Source organism: Loxodonta africana, chromosome 7 (genome assembly GCF_030014295.1).
Source record: "Loxodonta africana isolate mLoxAfr1 chromosome 7, mLoxAfr1.hap2, whole genome shotgun sequence".
NCBI classification, from domain to species: Eukaryota; Metazoa; Chordata; class Mammalia; order Proboscidea; family Elephantidae; genus Loxodonta; species Loxodonta africana.
Genome location: NC_087348.1, coordinates 72,126,992 through 72,146,061, shown reverse-complemented (window position 1 = coordinate 72,146,061; position 19,070 = coordinate 72,126,992).

Here is a 19,070-nt window from a genome sequence, read left to right as displayed (position 1 = left end):
TCTTAGTCTGGAAGCTCTGCTGAAGCCTACTCAGCACCATAGCAACACGCAAGCCTCTACTGACAGACAGGTGGTGGCTACTTTTGAGGTGCGTTGGCCAGGAATCGAATCCAGGTCTCCCTCATGGAAGGTAAGGATTCTACCACTGAACCACCACGGTTCCATAATGACCTTATTTAAGGGGTTTGGGTAAAATGTGATTTCAGCGTGGAAAAAGGAATATTACCAACCATTATCCCTACCTTAAGGAATTTTACTGCCTCTCTTTGCTTGATCCAGGGCCTGCCAGAGTGTTACTTAGCTCTGCTCTCTTTCCTCAGGCTCTTCTTTCATCTCCTCTCTTCATTGCCCTGTGTACCCCAAATCTCTTTCCTCTCTGATCTCTCTAGAATTTCTTATTACTTTGTAATACTAAATAATTTAGTTCCCTTTTTATCTCAACCTCTCACATACAGACTAGCCCAGGGCTTTCCCTTCCATAACCAAAAGGCCAGGGATTTTCTAAATCAAACAGTCCTCTACTCTTGAGATGAATTGCCATCCCCCTGGAAAGAGCGGGCTGTAGTGGTTCAGTGGTACAACTCTTGCCTTGCATGCTGGAGACCTGGGGTTCAATTCCTGGTCAACGTGCTTCATTCAGGTGCGCGTAGGGTCCCCATGAGTAAGGGCCTGACTTGATGGCAGCTAACAACAATTAGAAGGCAGAAGTAAGTAGCTGGAGGTTTTATTTTATTTTTTTCTTCCTATTAAATAAAAAGTCTTTAATGAATATTCTTTTCACTGAGTTGTGTGGGGGGGAGTGTAACCTTTAATTATACTTTAGACTCAATTCTTAGGCATGTAATGAATGTCTAGATCAGGAAGTATAATTTCAAGACTTTTGATGCATTCTGCCAAATTGCCAGGGAGGAAGGTGGTGTCATTTCACACTCCCTCCAGCAGTGCTGTGAGCTCCGTTTCCCCTTCCCCTGCTCATTTAAAGGGAAAAAATTATCCATGACAGGTAAAAGTCACACCTCCATATTGGTGTAGTTTAGAAAGATGTTTCGAAGACGTGTGGGCACAGCCTGGGAGGAGCCCTCTGTGCAAATCCCACCTGTCACCCATTTGACATCAAGCTTTCAAATGGAATCTTAAGCTCTGCACAGCCATTTATCAAAGAGTTTCCAAATGCCACTTTCCAATTTGCTTCAGACCTTTTCTACATATCAGGGTGATTCTCTTACTAATGTATATATTTTTGCTTCTTTACCCAAATCTGCATTTGAAACTCTAATAAACCTGCTAGATGATGTAACTCCCAGGGGGAAAAACAATTCAGTTGCTTCTCCCTGTGGTCCATGATGGTGTCCTTGAGAGGGTCCTGTATAAGTCAGAACTACTATCAGGTGTTCTGCTACCTCGATTGCTAAACTTTTGCTCCAGCCCAACTCTTGACCCCTACTCCCTCTTGCTCTGGGCAAAGCCTGCTTCTGCTATTTTGGATTTTTCCCACCTGAAGCCAATGGAACTTGCTTTAGAGGAGTTTGTCCCCTTGCTTTGCCCAGAGGTTTTGTCAATGGTAGACTCCAGGACCCAGAACTAAGTTAGGAGTTTTTGCAGATGTGGCTCAGGGCAGGGAGTGCAGTATGGTCAAACCAATTCCGAGTTTTTCGGGAAAACTTGTCTAAGCCTATGAGCATGTATGCCAGATTGTTTGGGGCCTTTCAGGGAGCTGCAGCTCTCAGATGCCTTTGAGCATCACTGCCCTATGCAGGGCCTTAAGCTCTGAGCCCACATGAGCCTGAAGTCTAAAGAAAGCTTCGGGAGTGCTTCAGGTTACCCATTCTGTTGCCCTGTGCTCTTCTCCGCCTCCCCAGGCCTGAGCTTAAAGACAGATGTCACTACCATTTGGACATTGAAGGCTTGTTTGGCGGCTTTAGGAATGTGGAGAGCATTTTCCCCACTGTAATTGAAGAGCAGTGCTCTCTTTTGGTGGATGGCTTCATCTTTCTAGCCAAGCATGGGGGTTCCCAGCTGGTGTTAGCTCTACCTCTGTCTTAGGCTGTCTTAAGCTTATATATACACATGTAGATACACACACACACACACACAAGGAAATAGTTATAGAAGATAGAAAAGTCCCAAGTCTGTGGGTCAGGCTGAAGGCCGAAGGCTTCTCCTGACTCACACAGCTACAGGAGCTAATGAAGATAGGCAGGTCAGAGAGCAGGCTGCTGGCTCCTGGGCTGATGAATCCAAGATGGGTAGGTAAGCTGGCAGGCTGCTGGCTCAAGTCCCAAGAACTGGAGTTCAAAAGATGATGAGACGAATGCAGGATCCAGAGCAGAGCAAAAGCCAGTGAGTTTTGCCAGAAAGTCCATATATATTGGATGCAGGTCATACCCCCAAGGAAATTCTCTTTCAACTAATTGGCTGCTCATAGTGTTACCGGAATAAGGTTCTTGCCTCTCACTGGTCAAGAATGAGCAGGTAAGGCAAGTAGTTTTCCACACGAGCAAAGTTTTATTGAAGAGGCTTGCAAGCACGGATGAGGAGGGCCTAGAGCAATGCATACCCACATCTTGCAGAACGAAACACAGGCCCAAGTTTTTAAAAGTTCTTGGGCAGGAAAAGATTCATGTTTCTTCATAGACACAGGCGGGGATATGTTAGCTAAGGTGTGCGTGCAGCAGCTTTCCAAGATGGCTCCTGTCCTGGAGGCCTCTGGGATTCGTAGCAGGACTTATTACGGGGTGTCACGCCTGCGCAGTCTCTTGCTCCCTGGGTTCGGTTCCCTGGCTGGAGCTGTAGCCCCCTCCCTGCCCCTGGTGGAAGGCAGGCGGATGTTCTGTGCATGTCCCTGGGCCTGGTTTTCTCCAACTGCTTCTGAAAAGGCAACTTCAAAGAAGTTTGTGGGCTATTTTTAGATACCCTGCCCCCTTGTTCTAGGGAATGGCTTTGTTTCTGCGCCTTGGCCTATTTCTTGTTATTTTTTGCAGATTTGGCAGCCCCTCTGTTCTCTGTCTTACGAAGTCTCTAGGTTCCACACCCAATGCCCTATTACCTCCCTGATAAAAAATAGTATAGTCTATTTCTCTTTTACTTGCTTCTCCTCTAACCACACCAATCTCTTCACTATTTCTCAAACGGGCACCCTCTGATCTCAGGGCCTTTGCTCCCTGTCTTACTAGCAGATCTCATTATGGAGGAGATTATATCAGATCTCATCATGGAGGTGATTATGTCATTACATAACTGCCAAACCACTGAGAATCATGGCCCAGCCAAGTTGACACACAATCTTAACCACCACCACCACCTCTGACCTGTTAAACCAGGCTCCTCTTAACCCCCAGGCGCCCTCAAAGGAGAGCTGTAGTCCCTCAGGATGTCAGCAGCTGGGCAGGTGTGAAGTAGATCTTGGTTCTGGGCTCTAACGCTCACTTCTTTACTAGGAATTCACTCAACATTTCTGATCCTTAGTTTCCTCAGTTGTTAAATGGAGCAGAATGGTGATGCTTTTCTCAAGCATATGAGAAATAGATGAGAGCATACGAAGTAGACAGATAAAAGAGCCTTGGGCACGAAGACTGACACAGGGTTTTCTTACCCCTTACTCTCTCTTCTCTTCCTCTCCACCTACTGGGGTAAGGGTCATTGTTACCACAGAGAAAAGAGATAGTATCTCTATGATGTGGTAATATGGCAGTTACACTTAAGAGGCAGTCAGTCTGAGCAAGAGGAAGATTGACTTGATGCTTTGTTCTGAAGGTTCTAAAGTCCTACAACTGCCCACTCGCCCACTAAGTGAGATATGGGTGGAACTAAAGGTCTATAATTCAGGACCCTGGGGATTCAGCAAGAAGTAAAAGACTGACGGGGTTGTGGAAGAGAAGTGACACCTCAGTGTTCATCTGAGACTCTTTGTGTGCTGATAGATGACAAAAAGAAAGGGAAGAGCTGTTTTTACCCTGTTCTTGGTTTCCTGTGCACACGCACAAGCATTTTATTGTGAAGTGTCTATTCCTGTAATAGGCTGCACCTACAAAACTTTCCAGAATTTGCAGGCATAACTAAGGGGTTACAGACAGGAGATGCTCAGTAAGTATTCATTTTCTCTTATTTTCTTCTCCTGGGGCTGGCACTCCTGACCTTAGCTTTCCCTCTTCCACACCAAACTGCCACTTAAGTCAAAGCTTGCCTCTTGACCCCATTATAGCTAGAAATCCCATACTTCCACCATTCCCTATTACCTCCCCATGACTGGGTTAATGCGGGGCCCGTGTGCCAACCTCAAAGCTGCATTTGGGATGATTGGGGCAGAAAGGGTGGTTAATGCAGTCATGATTCAGAGCTGAGCTGACTGTTGGAGGAAGGAGCAGAAATGGGAGGATAATCCTTTTTAAATTTAGTTAGAGTCTACTTTTGATTTTAAGTATCAGACAGGGCAGATTTTCAGTCACCTCTACTCCAAAGCAAAATTCAGGACTTGCAAGGTCTTATCATTTTCTGACAGTCACTATGGAATTTCAGTAAGTTTAAACAACTCACAGATGACAACGGATATGCAGACAGATGTTAATTAGGGACTCCGCTCATCCTCTTGCCCCTGCTGTGTGTATTAGACCACAGTGGCAGGAAGTACATTTCTTCCAGAACGCCAGCCCTGAGCACCTTCTGGCCTGTCCCCAGGCTGGCTTCCCCAACCTCTCAAGACTATTCAGGGTTTGGATCACTTAGACAAGAACCAAGGTCAGACCTCTTCCACCAGTGAGAGGGCACTGACACACACAGTCCTCTGATTAGTTAACTGAGTTGTGCTAAGGGCCTTTTTGTGGATGGATGGAGGAAAGCAGGTAGCCCTTTAAACACGCTTAATTAAGCTGAATGAAACACTGAACTCCTTAGCAAAGTGCTAGCAGGGTCTGGAAGCCAGCCTTGTGGCGTATTTTCACAACATGCTCTGTGTTTGCACGTTTGAAATGGGATCGATCAGTCTGGCAGATGCCTTGTATGTCTTGCATTAGACATGTTCTTGCACAGCAACAGCCAGGTTAGGGAAGAGCTTTGGGGACCATGGCCCTCCCCAGGACTCTCCTTGTAGATGAACTGTGATTCCACTGCTTAGAGAGGCTGGCTGGCTGCTTTCAAGCAAGGGATACAAGAGGTACAGGCAATAGTGGTTTTAGTCAGGAATAGTCAGAAGTGATATTTGAAGTATTTGACAACAGGGATAACACAGGCTCCAACCAATCAGAGCAAGCAACAGGCATAAATGATGGATACAGCTGTTCTAGTGGATAGTGGTTGAAATCATCTGCAAAAGAATTTACAGTTTCCAAAGAGTTTTTACAGGTGTTTCCCCACTTGCTCGTAGCCACAACTACATGAGATGGGTTTGGATACTTTCCTCATTTTAGAGATGGGGAAACTGAGGTCCAAAGAGGTTATATGCTGTCCCAAGGCCACATGGCTAATGCTATGGCTGGAAGCCAAGCACCCTCTGTGCTCTATCCATCATATCATGTAGCCCGTGCCTATACCGATGCTTGGGCTAAGGTCCAGGATAACCAAGAGAAAGTCACCCACCACAGAAATCCTGAGAGTATGGCCCCCTGGACACACTTCTGGCTCCGTATTGAAGTCATTCCTGAGGTTCACCCTTCAGCTAAAGATTGAACAGGCCCATAAAACAAAACAAGACTAAAGGGACATACCAGCCTAGGGGCAAGGACTAGAAGGCAGGAGGGAACAGGAAAGCTGGTAATAGGGAACCCAAGATTGAGAAGGGAGAGTGTTGACATGTCACGGGATTGTTAACCAATGTCATAAAACAATATGTGTACTAACTGTTTAATGAGAAACTACTTTGTTCTGTAAGCCTTCATCTAAAGTACAATTAAAAAAAAAAAAAAATGAAAGTCACCCAGCTGAGGCTGGACTGCCAACTGCCAACTCAGGGCCAAGGTGAGAGTGAGGGCAGGTAGAGGGGAGGGGGAAGCAAAGCCCTGGGGTTTGTAGTAAAGTACAAACCAAAACCAAACCCGTTGCCATTGAGTCAAATTCTGACTCATAGCAACCCTATAGGACAGAGTAGAACTGCCTCATAGAGAACAGGTGGAGCCAAATGTCAATGGTGTGGGCCTTTTTGTACACTCTGCTCACAAAGCCCTGTGATCTTATAAGAGAGTTGGAGGAAGGGAGTTGCACAGAGTAGACATAGTCAGGAACATTCTCGGAAGACAAGGACTTGGGTGTTTATTTGGGAAGTGATCCCAGGAAGCACAGTAAGGAAGTGGAGAAAGTTAGACAAGGTAGGTGAAAGTCAGTAAAGTGAACGTTAATGAACGAGTTACCATCATGGGCAATTGGGACTCAATCTCCTGGGGACCTTCTGACAACCATGTGGACCTTGCCTCAGAATTGGGCCAGTGGAGGACAGGGAGGTTGGGGTACCTATTCACTCACTACCATCTCAGTGAAGGCCCCCTCATCCCCTGGTCATTAACTTCCCTGTACTTCGAAGTTGTGCCTGGTACCTCAGAGCAAGCTCTCAGATGCCAACCAAGCCCTCCAGCAGAGATGACTGGGAGCTGGGGGTGAGGGCTGGATACTGGCTTCATAGCTGCAGGTAAACTCAGATGGGCAGAAGAGATATGGAATGGGGCATCCACAACACCTGCTATACTCACAGACCCCAAAGGATGACAGGAAACAGTCCTCTGCCTTTTTGGGCTCGTTTTCTCCATGAAAGTGAGACCTGTATGTTTCAGGCCTACATCCATGCCCCGGACTGTGCCCAGTTTTCTAGGAAACTCAGAGAATGTGCCTTTCCACCCTCTGAATCCATCATCTGTCTCTCAGCTTGTTGTAATGTGGTGACTTCAATGTTGCTGTGATGCTGGAAGCTATCCCATGGGTATTTCAGAACAACAGAACAAAAGACTACCCAGCTCTGTGTCTTCAGATACCAGCAAGCTCACCCGTGGTTGACAGGTTTCATTGGAGCTTCCAGACTAATTCAGACTAGGAAAAAAGGCCTGGTGATCTACTTTCAAAAATTGGCTGAAGCAAACTTTTTGGATCACAACATAACACTGTTTAACTCGCTTACTTTGGACCTGTCATCAGGATGGATTAGTCTCTGGCGGAGGACATCACGTTTGGTGAAGTAGAAGGCCAGTAGGGGACAAGGAAGATCCTTTGTGAGAGGACTGGCACAGTGGCTGCCACAATGGACTCGAACGTGCCAGCAGTTGCCATGAGGACAGAGGGCTGGGTGGCGTTTGTTCCGTTGTGTGCGGGCTTGCCATGAGTCAAAGCCAACTTGACAGCAGCTAAAAACAACAACCTTCCAACTACAAAATGTCAGTGTCCGGACTTTACTTTAAGGAACCCTGGTTGCACAGTGGTTAAAGCACTCAGTTGCCAACCAAAAGGTCTGCAGTTGGAACTCACCAACATCTCTGCAGGAGAAAGATGTGGCAGTCTGCTTCCATGAAGATTTCCGGCCTTAGAAACACTGTGGAGCAGTGCTACTGTTCTACAGGGTTGCAGTGAGTCAGAATTGACTCGACCCCAGTGGGTCTGGACTGCCCTTGGCTACCTCCTCTGACTTATTTTGCGAAGCCTCCTCAGTTGGAGGGGAGCCTTGCTTATGGCTCTGGTGAGAAATATCACCCACCCCCGAAGGCTGACAGGCCCCCTGTGTAGCACACATCTCTGCCTGCCAGACGGCCTGGTGAGATATCTGACAAATTCAGAACAATTTAATTTTGAAAGCCATTGATCTAGATGTTAACAAATGGCACCTATCTGTCCAAGCATTGTTTGCCATTCATCTTGCCTTATCTGAGCTCTGACTGCATCTAGATAGGAGCTGTCTCAGTCCTCGGGGACAGATTGCCTGGTGAGGCCCCTGCCCCAAGGGAAGAGGAATTGTCCCTCCAAACTGGTAACGACAAGGGCAGTGCCTCTGAGAATGACTCAGGGGCCAAGGATGGGAGAAAGTTGCAGGAAATTGCCTGGGGGTGGGGGTGGCTAAAAATAAAATCCTTTTGTTCTCACCTCACCCCCACTGCAAGGGTTAGTTTTCTGACACATTTAAGGGGTGAGGTGAAGGCTAGACTCTTACCCAGTCAAAAACCTCAACAGGTAGCTTTATTCATGTAAAAAGGGCTGGGCCAGGGGTTCATCATGGGGAGTTTGGAGCTTGCCTTGACCTAGCTATATGAACCTGGGCAAGTCATTTGACCTCTCCTTCCTTGTATCAACCAAACCAGTTGCCCTCAAGTTGACTCTGACTCGTGGTGACCCCACATGTGTTGGAGTAGGACAGTGCTCCAGAAGGTTTTTAGTAGCTGATTTTTCAGAAGTAGATAGCCAGGTTTTTCTTCCAAGGTGCTCCTAGGTAGACCGAACCTCCAAACTTTTGGTTAGCAGCTGAATATGTTAACTCTTTGCACCACCCAGGAACTCCTCGTTCATCAAACCGCCTCTAAAATAAGCACAGGTGTCTCTGCCCTGCTCTAGCTCATTAGGCTTCTGGAGAGAGTTGAGGCAGGACAGAAGAAAAGCAGAAGGAACCATGGGAAAGCATTTTATTTATAAATCAGTGTGGATGAGTCAAAGTCAAGAAAATTTGTGTAGGCTTAGCAAGATTGAGCAGAATCCAGCTGAACAGATACAGAAAGCACTAGCAGAAGGAATGAGGTCCAGAAGAGAAACTGGGCTTCAGAGAGGAGGGTGGCTATAGGGGGCGGCCAACCCCAGCTCTACCTCAGGGAAAGGAGTTTTCAGTTTGGGGGTAAAAGGCCCTAGAGAGAGGTCCTCTACTTTGGGAATAGCATAATTCCTGGATCTTAGTGAAAGTAATCTTCCCACCTTCCTAATATTCCTCTTGCCTTATTATGACACACCAAGGAACCCTCTGAAGAATATTTTAGTCTCCTCACAGCTGTAAAGGGGTGTCCTGGAATAGTGGGCATCTATTGAATTGGCTGCCCAGCAGGTATCGCTGCACTGTGGTACCATGACCAGTTTCCCTGTAGGGAACTACCCTGTCCCCTACTCTCAGCCTTTGTGCTTTGGAAGAGGAACCAACTCTTTTGGCTTAGAAGTGGAACATGGGACATAGCTACAAGGATTGGTTTGGGGATGGATAGATGACCTAATTAGAACCAATGAGATATAGAAAGATACTTATTGAAGCTTCCAGAAGAGAATCTTTTGCTCTTGCCAGCTAGACCTGAAGCTGAGAAGATGTAGTTCTAGAGGGGCTGGAAAACATCTTGCCATGATGTGAAACCTAAGATGGAAGCCAACATGGTGGAAGATAGAGCCCAGAGAAGGAAAAATGAGACCCGACGATACTATTTGAACCCTGGACGCAGCTTTACCTGAAGCTTAGCCTTGAACTTAATCCTGAGCCTTTCAAGCTTTGAAAGCCAATAAATTCCTTTTGTGCTTAAGTCATTTTGAATTAGAATTTCTGGCTCTTGCTACTGAAAGGGCCTCAACTGAAACACCTGGACAAGAGACAGCACCTTTTTTAAATAGATTGGTGTTCTCACTTTGTACTGGAGTCTTTTGAGCCCGGACTGTGTGAGGTTACCCCTGAATGACTGATAATTTTGGGGTGCACTGAAAAAGTCCACTTTCTGAACTTGGATGGCCGATAACTTGGCTAGGGTATAACCCGCTTATGAAAAGCCACACCTGAATGACCATCTCTATGGTCACTGTGGGTGGCACCTTATTTCTGTATCCTCCAAATCACTAACATGCCCTTCCTTTATGATGAAACTGGGGAAGCCAGCAGGTGCTAGGTCATGTATGATTCATTCATTTATTCTTCGGGCATTCTTTAATTCATTCAACAAATAAATAAATGAGGGAATTGTAAACAGTAAGTCTAGGAGCTCTGGTGGCGCAATGGTAAAATGCTTGCCTGCTAACTAAAAGGTTGGCGGTTTGAACCTACCCAGTGGCTCTGCAAGAGAAAGACTTGGCGATCTGCTTCTGTAAAGATTACAGCCAAGAAAACCCTATCTGGCGATTCTACTCTGTCATCTGAGGATGCAAAGAATTGAAAATTAACTTGACAGCACACAACAACAAGTCTAGTAAAGTTGACTGAGGCAGGAGTTATATTCAAAATACTGCATTTAATGACTAATGTGGTATACTACAGAAACTGCAATTCCCAAAAGTATCTATGTAAGGGCAACTCTAGGGGATGCTAGTCTGCAACAGGGGCCTTAGCCCAATATTTGCCCCCAGGGGCACTGTCTCTCTCCACAGTGCTCTAGCCAGGAGACATGCAGGCAAGGGGGTTGGCTGGCTGATGGCAGAGGGTCACTGGGGAAGCACAGAACTATTCCAGTGTTCTAATAGCTGGTAGGGCTTTATTGGGAGTCCCTGGGCATGAGTTGGAATCAACTTGAGGGCAACAGGTTTTTTTATGGGCAATGCACACAATTAATGTGCTTGACTGCTAACAGAAAGGTTGGAGGTTCAAGTCAAACCAGAGATGCCCGGGAAGAAAGAGGTGGTGATCTACTTCTGAAAAATCAGTCATTAAAAACCCTATGAAGCATAGTTCTACTCTTACACACAAGGGGCTGCGTGAGTTGGAATCGACTCCACAGCAACTGGTTTGTGGCTTTATTGGTCAGTAAGGGGTGCATGTCAGACCGGAATGGACACCAGATATCACAGGGCTTTGCATGTTGAGGAACCTTTATTCTATCCTGAAGACAATGGGGAACCTTTGGTGGTATTAAGGAGACTGATACAACAAGATCTGTGATTTAAGCAAGTTTCTAGTGACAGCACGGAAGATGATTGGATGAGGGACCAGAGACAGGTAGCTTGGAAAGAGGGTTGGTGGCAGTGGTCCAGACAAGAGTGGTCCGTGTTGGAACAGTCTTTTCCGTTTTAGGGGCTACTGAACCCAGAGGCTTGGAAGGACTTGGCTTTGAGGTGACAAGTGTGAGTTAGTTGAGTTTCTGAAGGATCTGATGCTTTTTCTGACGGTGTGGGGTAAAAGCTGCCTGCTTTATGCAGTTCATTTTCTATTATATTTAGGAAGTTTCCGAACACTCCCAGGAAACCTGCCCTTGCAAGATATTGCCCTCCATTCCTTAACTTGGATGTTCCCCTGGTATTCTGAAAATCTTCATTTGCTGATATATATCAGCCAGCAGCTGCTGAGCCATTTAAGCTTTGACTATCTCTACTTGAAAGGCTTTAGATAAAGTTTTCTGAAGAATACTTAGTCATTCCCTGCTAGAGAACAGGGCACGTAAGTGGCTTAAGCCCGCAACCCAATCATATTCCATTAGAAATCCTCGGAGAGTCCCTGAATATTGATTTCTCTACTGGAATGAGTAGTCCATCAACGCCCGGGAAATTCATTCATTGAACATTTCCTGAGTCCCAACTGTGCACCAGGTACTAGGGATGACAAAGAGAGGCTGCAGGAACTTCCAGAAGTTTCCTCTGCTCCTTTCCCCACCAGAGCATCACAAAACACTTCTCCATCCCATAAAGGGAAGTGGCCTGGGCAAATCCAGCACCTCTATTTGATTTCCCTATCAGGTAAAGCCTGATACGCGCCTGGGCGGAGTCAGGGGCCAGGGCAACTCAGGGGTTCCAGGAACTATTCCCTTCCAGATTGTGTTTCCTCTGTTTCCCTAATGTAATTCTTCTATGCACCCAAAGACCATGGTTCTGGAGGTGGAGCCAAGATGGCAGAATAGACAGATGCTTCCCGCAAGCCCTCTTTACAGCAAAGACCCGAAAAAACAAGTGAAACGAGTATATTTGTGGCAAGCTGGGAGCCCTAAGCATCAAAGGCAAGCTTAGACAACGAACTGAGGGGCAGTGGAAGGAAGAGACGTTCAGAAGCAGAGAGGAGTTACTGGACCTGAATCGCGGGGAGCCCTCAGGCACCATTCCCAGAGTGGCTGCGGTGGTGGCAGTGGGCTGGTCCTAGCATTTGGCTGCAGTTTCCTCAGGGAGAAGCAGCCGGCCACACAGCCCACTCACATCTCCACAACCTGAGCAGAAGGGCGCTCTCGGTGAAAGCTAAGTACTTGCGTATATTTTACCATGCCCCCCACCCCCATCCCCAACCCAGTTTCAGCAGCTGAATCCCTAGGCCTGAGATAGACCCTGGTGAGCACCTAGAGCCATTCTCCTGGCCTTGGGGAAGGAAAAAATTTGAATTTGGGGGAAAATATAATTTGTTAGCTCCACTAACTGGGGGAGTTCAGGACAGAAGCAGCTCCTGTCCAGGCATAAATGGTCCGTGGGCTTTGAGCAACTTTCCCTTCTGCATGGACCCGTGTGGGCCTATTTCAGGAGAATGGCCCTTGTTGGCAGACTCCAACTATTTCAGTTGTGTGGTGGAGAGGTGGGTGTTTGATGTTTGACATTGCTTTGCCTATTAAACAAGGTCCTCACCTACCCACATCAGGGACCTAAGGACTGGTAGCTCCACTCAGGTCACCCAGCCACCCATGACAGGGGTCCAAAGATAACTGGTACCTCCCAGCCCTTACAACCAAAAACTTTGGGTGCCTGTGGTCCGTCTGCAGAACCCACCCACCTGCATGCTCTAGGGAACAGGGACGCATTTTCCTCAGAGACATTTGGGGGTCGATGCTCAGCCCCCTGTCTTGTTCAGAGTGTGACCCCCTGCTGCAATCAGATACTGGTATATACGCCAATCACCCCTGCCCCTCTAAGACTGGAGGACAGAGCCTATAACACAAACTTAATGATCAGCTACCTGGAAACCTGAGCTGAATTCATGCATGAAAACTGAATGGACTCCTAGACTGATATACCTGATAACAGCTCTAGCCAGTTGGGGACAGGACATCAGAGCTCCAAAGGCAAAAATAATCAAGCTAGCTCACTTGAGCAACCCATAGGGGTATACCAAAACAAATCAAAGCAAGTAGCTACGACACAGTAAGCAAGCATAAACTAATACAATAACTTATAGATGGCTCGGAGACAACAGTCAATATCAAGTCACATAAAGAAACAGACCATGATCACCTCACCAGGCTCTCAGAACAAAGAATCCAGGGATCTTCTAGATGAAAGTACAAAGACCATGGTTCTGTGAAGCCACAGGTCAAAGCAAGCGCCAGAGTGTGTTAGATCACCTCTGTTATTCCTGAATGTCAGAGAACAGCGCTCCTGCAAAGATCCTCTTTAGTGCACCCACGATGTCTTTTGCAAAACTTGGGAGTACTATTTGAGGGCCCAGACTGGCCAGTCAGCTCAGACCAGACTTTGGCCTTGAGGATGGTTTCATAGTTAAGCAGACAATATGGTTCTTTGCTGATAATCCCCTTACTGCTGCTAGGAAGCTGATTCAGCGCTGCTTCTCACTGGAGAGCTTTCTTTTTAATTCAAAGCTGAGCTCTTAAAGGAGACAACTAACTCTTTTGTACTGAACATTTAAAAACAGAAGTTGTAAAGGACAGCTTTTGAACAAAGAGGGTAGTTTCCTCACCTAGAGTCTTCTAACAGCCTGTTCTGCTAGGTGTGGATGGGAGGAATTATTGAAGGTACAAGGGTAAATCCGGGCAGGGAGCGCAAGAATGAGAGAAAGGCCAAACACATTTGGGAAGAATCCCAGTTTCCTGGAGGGCCAGCCCTGTTGATGGGAACAAAGGGGTCGAGCCACTTCTCTTCAGATATTCAGGGATGCTGAGTGACCTAAGAAAGAATCCACTGGAACCCTGGATCAGGGTTAATTCTAATGATGTTGTTGTTGTTAGTGGCCATTGAGTTGATTCTGACTCATGGTGACCCTATGTGTGCAGAGTGAATCTGCTCCATAGGGTTTTCAAGGCTGTGACCTTTTGGAGCAGATCACTAGGTCTGTCTTCCAAGGTGCCTTTGAGTGGTCTTGGACCACCTATCTGTAGGTTAGTAGTCCAGTGCTTAATCGTTTGGGCCACTCCGGGTAGTTAATACTTTACATTTACTATGGGTTAAGCATTATTCTATGTTCTTTGCAAGTGTTAACCCAGTTAATTTTCACAACACCCTATGAGATAAGCACTGTTATTATTATCACCATTTTCAAGACGAGGAAATTGAAGCAGAAAGAGGTTAAATAATTTGCCCAAGTCACAGAGTGATGAGTGGTGGAGCTGGGATTCGAACCCAGGGAACGGAGAGCCTGTACTGATAACCACTGCACTAAAAAGGGGTCCGAGTGATGGGCTCCATCCCACACTAGCAGCATCTGATGCTTGGACCCTTGATGTTTTTTTTTTCATCTATACCATGGGGGTGAAGGGGTGGATCATAATGGGTTGTGATGAGAGGTGAGAGGGACAGCGGGAGGGAAAAGTGCTTTGTGGGCTGGAGGGCTCTGTGCACACACATCCATTGTGGTTATTTAGTTTGCTCCTGGGATGAGGGGAGGCTAAGAGGATGGCTTTTCTGAGGAGAACCCACCTGGTGCCATAGAGACACCAGGATTTTAGGAGAGCCACTGAGGCTGGGGAGGAGATGGAGGAGGCAAGAGAGGATTCCTGAGCAGAGAAGGTGAGGCTGGTCTCCAGCCCACTTCAGGGCTCCTTCCAGAGGTGGAGGTAGACTGTTCACTCCCATGCAAGGCCCACCTGTGAAGCTCTCTTGGGGCCTCAGGACATTCCATTTGGAACCCTAGAACAGGATAAAGGGTGAGAGTGAGGGACAGTGGAGGGGGGCCTCCTCTGACCTGGTTTCTGGACCTGCTGTGCACACTCTGGAAGTTTCCAGGTCGTCATTAGTGTTCATTCCCCATCCCTGTTCCCTTCTCCCCAAATTCTACTTATCTTTCAAGATCTAGCTCAAAAGCTGCCTCCCTCATGAAGCTTCCATGATATTTTTAAGACCAAAGAAAGCCCAGCTTCCTCCATGGCTCACAGCACTGTGTTCTGCTTTTTTCCTTTTGTCAGACTTATTTTATTTGCATCTATGTTGATCCTCTCCCCGCCCCCTCCAATTTTTGAACTGAATTGAATTGAGGAACAGCTTGGGGCGGTGGGCAGAACCTTCCTCCCAGCTCTACTGCGTGACAGCGGGCAAGTCACGAAACCTCTCTGGGTAACAGCCCCCTTGTTTGATGAGGAGAGGGTTGGGCTAGATAAATTGTGAGGGCCCTTCAGCTCCCAGCTGCACGATGCCCTAGTGAAGGAATGGCAGGAGGCAAAAAACCGCTCAGCAAGCACAGGTTGGCTGTGTGACTTAGAGGCTGTACGCCCCTTTGCTGTGGTCTCTGTGGACCAGACTCTGTACCCAGTCCTTGTCTTGAATACCTTGGGGGTGTGGCCTGCATCCAATACATATGGATGTTCTGGCAAAACTCGCTGTCTTTCGATCCTGCATTAGATCCTGCATTTGCCTTGTCATCCTCTGATTTCAGGTTCTTGGGACGTGAGCCAGCAGCCTGCCACCTGACCTGCAGATTTTGAGCTGGTCAGCCCCTGCTACCATGAAAGTCAGGAGAAGCATTCAGCCTGTTGCCTGACCCACGGCTTTGGGACTTGCCAGCCTCTTCAAATGTATGAGCCATTTCCTTCAAATAAATCTCTATATATTTATATAAATGGCTTCATTGGTTTTGCTCTTCTAGAGAACCCATGGGTGGCTCTGAGAAGTTGTTTAGGACCCTGAGTGGGTAGAATTAACACCTACTTTTTATTTCTCTGGCAACAAGAATTTGGTTGGCAATAAATTGCTTTTCCAATGAGAGCATAATCACATCTCATCAAATTAGTCCTCGCCAGGAGCTGTTCTGAAATCCTTTCTGTGACTGATCCAGCTCTGACTCCCAAGGGAAAAAAAAAATTAAAAACAAATTAGATGCAAGGATGATGAATCTGATGAAGGACAGAGATACCTAGAGGCTTTTCGTCCTGTAGAGCAACTCAGGCAGTGGGGGCTCCGGTCACAGGCAATCTTAAGTAGTTGCCAAAGAAGTCTGAGGTGTCCAAAGTTAGCTACTCCCCCAACAATCTCACTGGTTGTATAAAAGTGAGTCTCAGGCCAATTCATACACGCACACATTTATTCATGAGCAAACTAACCACCCTCCCCACCCCCTCCCCCAAAAAGCAAAAAACAAAAGCCATGGCCATGGAGTTGGACTCATGGTGATCCCTTATGTTACAGAGTGACACTGCTCCAGAAGGTTTTCCTGGCTGTAATCTTTACGGAAGCAGATAACTTCTGTAGCACCTCAAGGTGTGTTACCGGAATAAGGTTCTTGCCTCTCACTGGTCAAGAATGAGTAGGTAAGGCACGTAGTTTTCCACACAAGCAAAGCTTTATCGAAGAGGCTTGCAAGTAGAGACAAGGAGGGCCTAGAGCAGTGCATACCCCAGTCTCACAGAACAAAAGACGGGCCTGAGTTTTTAAAAGTTCTTGGATGGGAAAAGATTCATGTTTATTCATAGACACAGGCGGGGTAATGTTAACTAAGGTGCGCATGCAGCAGCTTTCCAAGATGGCTCCTGTACTGGAGGCCTCTGGGATTCATAGCAGGACTTATTATGGGGTGTCACGCCTGCGCAGTCTCTTGCTCCCTGGGTTCAGTTCCCTGGCTGGAGCTGTAGTCCCTTCCCTGCCCCTGGTGGAAGGCAGGCGGATGTTCTGTGCATGTTCCTGGGCCTGGTTTTCTCCAACTGCTTCTGAAAGGCAACTTCAAAGAAGTTTGTGGGTTATTTTTAGATACCCTGCCCCATCATTCTGGGGAATGGGTTTGTTTCTGTGCCCTAGCCCATCTCTTGTTACTTTGTTTGCAGATTTGGCGGCCCCTCTGTTCCTTGTCTTAAGAAGTCCCTAGGTTCCACATCCAACTGCCTATTACCTCCTTGATCGTATAGTCTATTTCTCTTTTACTTGCTTCTCCTCTAACCACACTAGTCTCTTCGCTATTTTTCAAACAGGCACCCTCTGATCTCAGGGCCTTTGCTCCCTGTCTTAGGTGGGTTTGCATGGCCAACATTTAGGTTAGTAACCCATTGCTGTCGAGTTGATTTTGACTTATAGTGCTCCTATAGGACAGAATAGAACTGCCCCATAGAGCTTCCAAGGAGTGGCTGGTGGATTTCAACTGCCAACCTTTTGGTTAGCAGACAAGCTCTTAACCACTGAGCTACCAGGGCTCCTTTAGGTTAGTAGTCAAGAGCAAACCATTTGCACCACACAGGGATCCCCTTCGTGAGCAAAGCAGGCAATAAAAGAGTTCCCACAACCTGTTCTATGAGCTCAACTGAGTCCCAGCTCTGTGTCCTTTATGTCTGACCACACCCTACATGAAAGGATCACTCAAGGCAGACATGACAAAATTCCAGACATAGGACTCTGTGCTTGCTGTGAACATCAGACAAGCAGAAAGCCTCTGAACCCAGTGGCCAAAACTATAACCCTGCCTTAGTGGGAAGGGCTCAGGCCTTCCTGGATTCCTTTTTTTCTTAAATTGTGATTTAGGTGAAAGTTTACAGAACAAGTTAGTTTCTCCTTTAAAGATTTATACACAAATTGTTTCATGGCAATGGCAGCAATCCCACATGTCAACACTCTCTCTCTTTCCATTTCCACCCCAGGTTTGCCGAATCCATTTGTCCAGTTTTCCTGTCCCCACCTGCCTTCTTGTCTTTGTTCCTGGGCAGGTGTTGCCCATCTGGTCGTGTATATTTGATTGATCTAAGCAGCACTTTACTCACAGGTGCTATTGTTTGTCTCACAGGCCTGCCTAATCTTTGGCTGAAAGGTGAACTTAGGGAGTGGTTTCAAGTCTCAGTTAGAAGGGTGTCTGGGGGCCATAGTCGGGCTTCCTCTAGTCTCTGTCAGACCAGTAAGTCTGGTCTTTTTTTGTGAATTTGATCATTTGTTCTACATTTTTCTCCTGCTCTGTCTTGGACTTCCCTGGATTCTTATGTCTTGCTCACACAAATGTGAGTAGTCTCCAAAATAGTTTTAGCCAGTCCACATATCCTGAACACCTTTCATTGCCATCAATATAAGATCATTTCTAAGATTCATCTTGCTAGCCCACAGGCCAATATTTTCACCAATAAAACCCATTTCTGACATGCAATATGGTAATTTGCAGAGTCTCAGCTGCTGATTGAAATACAATTAACAGAACTGCTTATAGCTGTTGCTTCTAAAGTATGAACTTCCTCTTAAATGCGCGTGTTAGCTGACGACCCCTAGCCCGTGGATTCTCGATTAGAGCAGCTCCCCCTAAAATTAAGTTACTATCTATGCTGAGGTATTTGAAAGTAAATTATGAATATCATAAAGAGGAACCACAAATAGGAGACCATGTGATCCTGCAAATACTGAGTCAGAAGAGAGAAAACAATTTACTAAACCATATTTCATATATAGGTTCTATCCCAGGTGAGAAGTCCCTGGGTGGTTAAAGCACTAGGCTGCTAACCAAAAGGGAGGCAGTTCAAGTCCACCCAGTGGCACCTGGGAAGAAAGCCCTGGGGATCTACTTCCAAAACATCAGCCATTGAAAACCCTATGGAGCACAGCTCTACTCTGACACACATGGGGTCACCGTGAGTCAGAGTCGACTCAACAGCAACTGGTTGCCCTAGACCTGGAGAGAGATTTGGTCACCAACTGAATTCAAGTCCTGGCCATAGTTTGAGCCTTGACCCCACCACTAGCTGATCTCTGACCCTGGCCACAGATGGAGCCACAAAACTCTCCAGGGCCCCAACCCCAGGGAATCTTAATCTTAGCCACAGAGGAACCTGGCCCAAGCTTTAGAACAAGTCCGTGATCATATCTATTCAGGCCACAGGATGAGCCTTCAACCCAGCCTCAGAATTCCCTTCATAAATTTAGTTTGGTTTGATTTTTATGTCAGTTGTGTTCCTGGGAGAGATGTGGATTTTTACCTCCTTACAATAAAAAAAAAAAAATACTAACCACTAATTCAGGCCTCAGGGAGTTATTTTGTGGGGGGCTTTCAATTTGTATAAACATACTGCCTAGATTTTTGGCACATTTGGGGATTCAGAGTCAGTCTAGCATTTTAAAGAAGC